At 31.0% G+C, this 6358-nt stretch overlaps 1 non-coding gene across 1 annotated transcript; it reads right to left on the bottom strand.

Moving 5' to 3' along the window:
* Positions 1-314: 314 nt before the first annotated feature.
* On the bottom strand, positions 315-440 carry LOC136272538 (U8 small nucleolar RNA). Its single transcript, XR_010710543.1, has one exon. It is a non-coding gene; the product is annotated as a U8 small nucleolar RNA (small nucleolar RNA).
* Positions 441-6358: the final 5918 nt, after the last annotated feature.

The raw sequence follows: 6358 nt of genomic DNA, 5'->3' as shown, positions 1-6358 counted from the left end.
ATAACTGTAAGGATACCAACCCCCTCATTGAGGTATTCCGCATATGACAAAATGTCAGTAGTCACTTTTCGTGGATCCGCATGGCACAAGTCATTTTCACGGATGAAACACACAGTGTGAGGTTTGATCGGAAATTCAGAAATTCCGTAGATCGTGAGAGTCGTTCGAACGGCGAATGAACGAATGACCGATTATACGTGTACAAACATCTATCGCCATTGTCTGGACGGAGCCTGCCTCGGGGAAATTAAATAACCACTAGAGATAGTATTACCTCCAACAAAAACTTGACTGCGGTGTTTACAAAATTGTTGGTCAGACATGAGGACAGGTCGTCGTTAAAACCTGCCCCCGGGGAACTAATCAGTGATCATCTACCCCTCGTCATCATGTCCTCAAGTTCCGTAGAACTCAAGTTAGTAATCACCTCTACGTGAAGACTGCGGTGTTTACAAAATTGTTGACAGCTGACAGTTAAAGTGACGTAGTCAAAACATCGCGCGACTAAATGCCGCGCTCTGATTGGCTAATGTAGACAAAAAGGAAGATCAGCTAAATACTCAAAAGTACTCAAAAATTAGAATTACAATTATATTATGACTAGACTACTATTTTTGGTACCAGCATAAAAATAACATATCACAATTTACATAAATGCTATTATTTACAATAATGCTGTATACATTATATTATTTTGTTAAAAAATAAATTGAAAAGTATTTTATTAAATTATCCGTTGGCAAATGACTTGGATTTTTCTTTTTGGGAGTTGATTTAAAGCAACTCTCCTATGTAGTTACTATGGCAAACCGGAAGTGAAACAGTGTTTGCACTTAAGCACAAATCATCATCGCTGACAAGACTAAGTACTTTTAATTTTAATAATTGAAAATAATCAAAAGCATTGTTTCTCAAGGGAACTTGTTTGTCAATACCTTGAAAATAGTCAGATTTAAAATTTTACATACATTTTAGTATTTTTTTGGCGTTTTGTTTTTTTTACGCCAGAGTTCAGTTTTTTAAATTTTACAAATGATTTATGTGGGTTTTTTTAAGGCAGAGTTCAATTTTTAAATTTACACATGATTCATGTGGGGTTTTCCGTCTATAACTCGGAATTCTTGTCGGAAAATCTAGATAATTTATATTAGAAAAATGTGCGTAATTGATCTAATATAGCCAAGAAACTACTTGCCATGAAAAATTAAATTTCTTTGATTTTTAAAAAAATAATAATCAATTAAATCAACTCCGGTTAGTACTTCAGTACTTTGTTTTTTTTGTGACGGTTACACATAATTAAGCTCATACCTTAAAAGTGACTTGCTCCTTGTTTTAGCATAGGAACAACAACAGCATCTTTACCCACTTGTTATGGTTACTATTTCCCTGTACATATGGTCAATCAACCTTGTTTTATGTCCTACAACATAAAAATGTGTAAGCCCAATCTTTGGATTTCTTTCTTTACTTAATGATAGTTAATGACCTTTGCATGTAATATCATGTATGTTTGTCAAAGTTTAAGGCAGAGCTAATCGTTAATTCACTAAGCAACTAGCATCCTAAAGACCTAACAAGACCTCACAAAAAAGGTATTGTAAACATAGGGAAGTCACATATGATTCTTTTTTTGAAAACTAACTAGTTGGATGTACACCCAATAGTATTTTACTTTATTTGAAAGAGAATATTGTGAAAAATCTTCTGTCCTGGTTTAAAAAAAAGGTATTGTAAACATAAGGAAGTCGTATGTGATTCTTCTTTGAAAACTAAACCAGCTTGTTGAATGTACACGCAATAGTATGTCACAAATCGAGTGCAGTTGTCTTTTTCATAAGCGGTATATTTTAAAACAATAGCATAACTATAGGTACAACTTTCAGACCGACAAACATGAATATTTCTGATAACAGTACTCGAATTAACGGTAGCTCACAAAAAGGGTCGTTTCAAGACATATATATCAGCATCATTCTAAGCACGAAATGTAGACAACCTTGCAAAATTAATTAACCTGTATTGCGTGAAAAGCGTGGGAAAATAGCATATGGAATTCCAATATATATAAAGTTCTGTTTTGTCTGATATTTTCAATAAGAGTTTCTGATAATCCTCCCCCCCCCCCCCCCCCATCATCTTTTATTTCAAGTTTTGTAGTGTTTGATCAAAAAAGTAAACCAATGTATATAACTCAATCTAACATATTACGATTACTAGAATACCTACATATCTTATCTATAAAATGCGCCTTCTGATAACACCTCCTCTCTCCATTGTTGTATCGATTTATACGATACAATGGAGTAACTTTATATTCACTAGTCAAAATAGTTTAGGTTTTTTGTACCACGCCCTCTTGTTAACTATGATACACGCCTGATTAAAATTGCCTATTAGTCACCTTTGTGAACAAGTATGTATGACAGCCCAAATATATTGTTATACATGAAATTTACTATGCAAATGAAATGTCATGTTTTGTCTCAATGTCGCTCTATTTTCTTTCCAAAAAGAAAATGTTCTTTGTGAAATAGGTCTCCATGTCCATTGTTGCTTTTCTTTTAAAATTTTGATGCGACAATATGAAGATGAATTACCTTACTTTAATAAAATTGCTTCCTTTTTCCGATTTTTTTTTGTCAATTTCAGATTGGCTATTCAACTGATATCCTATCAGGTATGAGGGTCCTCTCAAACTCATAAAGTTAATAATTAATGTACGCTGGCTATCATGTGAATGATTCTACACTTTTGAGCCTCCGTGTTTTTTCAAAAGACTTTCTTTCTTGGTAACACCCTCTGTCCTTTGTTGTTATCCTCTCTGACTCTAAAAATTAGAATTTTCATATATTCAAAGAATAATCTTTATTTGGTGTCATCATATGAGTCATCGTTTTTTTTTTCAATGATGAAACTGGTGTTTGAATCCAAATGATAGTTGTTTATTGAACACAGTTGTAACTTATTTACTTTATCATACATTTTTGGCAATTCATTCATAATGTCGATAATTGGCCAATGTAAAATAACAAACTAATTCTACATATACACATTTTTATCGATATGCATCAGAAATCTTAATTATATAAAAATATACAAGATTGAGAATAGTTTGTTTATTACAAAAGGAGACATTATAATAATTCGTTAAAATATTTAACGTTTAAATTTTCATTTCTGTGCTAAACAAACAATTTTGAAAACACCCAAGGTTGTTAAACATTCAGGTAAGATGTTTAAAAAATTCAGCTTCTGATATTTTTGGACGTACCATGTTCTGTTGTCAATATTTGGGATACATTGAAATTCAGTGAACTGTTTTTGTGGTGTCAAAAGGGCCTTTAAAATACTAAATGGTACATGTGTATATCAAATTTTGAAGTTCTGATTTTTTCTCTTTATTGGAAACAAATGTAATGTCACAAAATTGTAAGTTTACTGTTTTATATAAAACACAACATGATATCACATTGTAAATTATGATCGTTTGATATTTTCTTGGTATTGAATTAATTGTCTTTTATGTTTTAATTATGTCATTTATTCACCTCTCAAGACCAATCAGTTAATATTCAGTTTACTAAATGGCGGGCCTTCATCCTAGGAAAACCAAACTTTACACAAGGCTTTTCTAGGAGCAACTTCGCCATGACTCTTTTAGGTTGAAAACAAGATATTTCAACAACTAATATAATTCTAGTATTTCCTGGACATATTTGCTTACTTTGAGGTAGTGCTGTCCTGTTAGGTAGTTGATTTCAAGTAATCTAGACAACGAGAATAATTATTAATAGGTACGGAGTGAACTACCCTGGAAAGGCCTCACTTCTTAAGGGCCCCGAGTAAATCTCAATCAGTTTTGCTTGGGTGGTAGATGGCTCTGTGGGGGGGGGGGGGGGGGGGTCAAAAACAATTTATTCAAACTATGCTTCTTTATTCATTGTTTGTATAATCGTATGAATAAAATATTTCTTCGGTTTATTGACAAAAAGTATATTGTTATCTGTAGAAATACAGTATTCAAATAGAAATTCAATAACGTGGGACTCAGGAAAATAATAGCCATAACTATATTATTTAAATAACCATGGCAGAAGAAAAACAATGACGCAATTTCTAAAAATGTGTATGGGAAATTCCATGATATCTGTGAACTATTGACAATGTTTCATTTTCTTCAGATTAACATGGCACCAAAAAAAATCCGACTTAATTTACTTTATTCCCGTTTATAAAAAGTCAAGTTATCACTTCAACAAGTTGTTTTGATTAAGTTTTTTTGGTAATCAAGATTTGAAATATTCATTTTCATTAAGTAATATCGCCTATTGAAATAGGTAAATAAATGCCACCTACTCAGCTTTTGAATAGTTATTCGAATAGGTGATAATACTTATTCAAATGGAATTGATCATATGACTGATTCAAATAGATGATATTTCGAATGGGTATTATCACTGTTATTACTGTTCACTCTAATGTTGAATTGTCACCAAATAATCTCTATCATCTGGACACGTAAACTGCATATGTGCAGTGTTTTCATGTGTTTACAGTTTTTTTTTAATATGAATTTTTTTCTTAAATAATGTTTAAAAAAAATAGCATACAATCACACAGAAGTATGTAAGTTTGACTGATAATTACATGCTTCATGTAGGAGCGGAAAGTTAATGATGTCGGCAAGGTCACGTTTACGTGATATGGTTGGATATTATTCGTTTCTTTCGTAGTACCCCCATTAACTGAAAAAATGCTTTTCTTTGTTAAGGCAGACCATTCAGTTGCTTTTAGATTCTCTTTTGCGAAGTCAGTGACTAAAAATTGCTAAATTATGTTTCTACTGAATGGTGAACATTATTATTATGCTTTTAAAAAAAAGTTCTAACCCTATTTACTTTATTTTGATCTTCCCTAACAAAATATAACCATTAAGTAGAATTTGAAAAGGCAGAATGGTGGCATCGAAATGGTGACTTTTACTGGCAACATCAAGTTATTAATATGTGTAATTCAAATATTTCAATGCATATCTCGGAAGGTTTTATTTGTGCCATACTTCATTTTTATTTTTTTAAAGAGCCCCTTTTATACAGCCTCCTTCGTTTTTGGAAAAGTGTTTGGTTGATATTGTATGACGGAGGTGATTTAAAAAAAATGATGATAATAGGTTCGGTGAGGAATTTCAAACGATATATTTGTTTGTGTGAATGAATTAGCTTGTTTCTTTGATGTATTCTTTTTTTTTTACCTGTAAGTTCCGTAAATGTTACAAAGTATTAATTAACATAATTAACTAATGGCGTATAGGATTGCATGAACGATTTAAGAATACCAAATGCTTTCATAATTCAGATACCGATAAGCAGTTCTTTACCCCCTCTCATTCTGGTCTAATTTGGAATCCACCTTATTTTTCCCTAGCATTTCTTTGACGTTTTTGCAAAGCCATTCAATAAATATAGTTGAAATCAGTCAATTTACCAAAATCTGATTATTCTAGTGAATTGCTGTATATTGATAATTTCGATCTTAAATTTCCAAATCTGTTTTTCTAAGTACTGTTTTTTCGAAGTTATAATTGACAAGTGGTAAATTTTACATTAGGCTCTGTGCCAAATAATATTTTTAGAGGCACAATGGTATTTTTGCTACCGCATAGTAATCTATCGTTGAATTATTTTGCTCTTCCTTACTTTTTTTTCTTCTTCGTCAGCAGCTAGATAATAGAAATCAAAATGATATTGTCGATTGGACTAAATATCCGTCTTATTTGTTTGATCCATAATTTTGATATAGAAAAAAATATGATCGTGAATTTTGTAAAAATTATATGCAATTGAAAAAAACTGCTAGTTTAAGACAGAAGTGCCACAGAAAATGTTTAAAATCAAATGCTTATTTTATTTTATTGTTTAAGATGAATACAGAAATGTCCAATATTTATACAGTATCAAGTTTTGCAAATGGACATAATTATGGATTAAAGTATTTGTTATTAATCAGCTAGACATCGATATAAGAGGTTGAATTCTCCAAATGACTCTCTCGAATTTTTTTTGGTCCATATTTGTATTTTTAATAATATATTATTTTTTTTATTTCTTAATTATATATAAAATATAAATTTATAACAATTATAGATCAGCAACTAACGAAGAAGGGTCATCGTTTATAACAGTAAAACCAAAGGAGGTGTTTTAAAATATTTAGTTATATACTATTTTTTTTATTATAAAACAATTAAATGTTTATCAATCCTTTTAAGTTTATCCGTAAATAAACAATAGCAGTAGTTGCATGTCTTTGTAAATTTGAAATACATTTATGGTGAAACCAGAGGAGATTTTAGTCT

The sequence above is a fragment of the Magallana gigas genome, chromosome 10, assembly GCF_963853765.1.
Source record: "Magallana gigas chromosome 10, xbMagGiga1.1, whole genome shotgun sequence".
Lineage (NCBI taxonomy): Eukaryota > Metazoa > Mollusca > Bivalvia > Ostreida > Ostreidae > Magallana > Magallana gigas.
The sequence above is the reverse complement of the archived record's forward strand: the minus strand, read 5'-3'. Positions and strand labels throughout refer to the sequence as shown.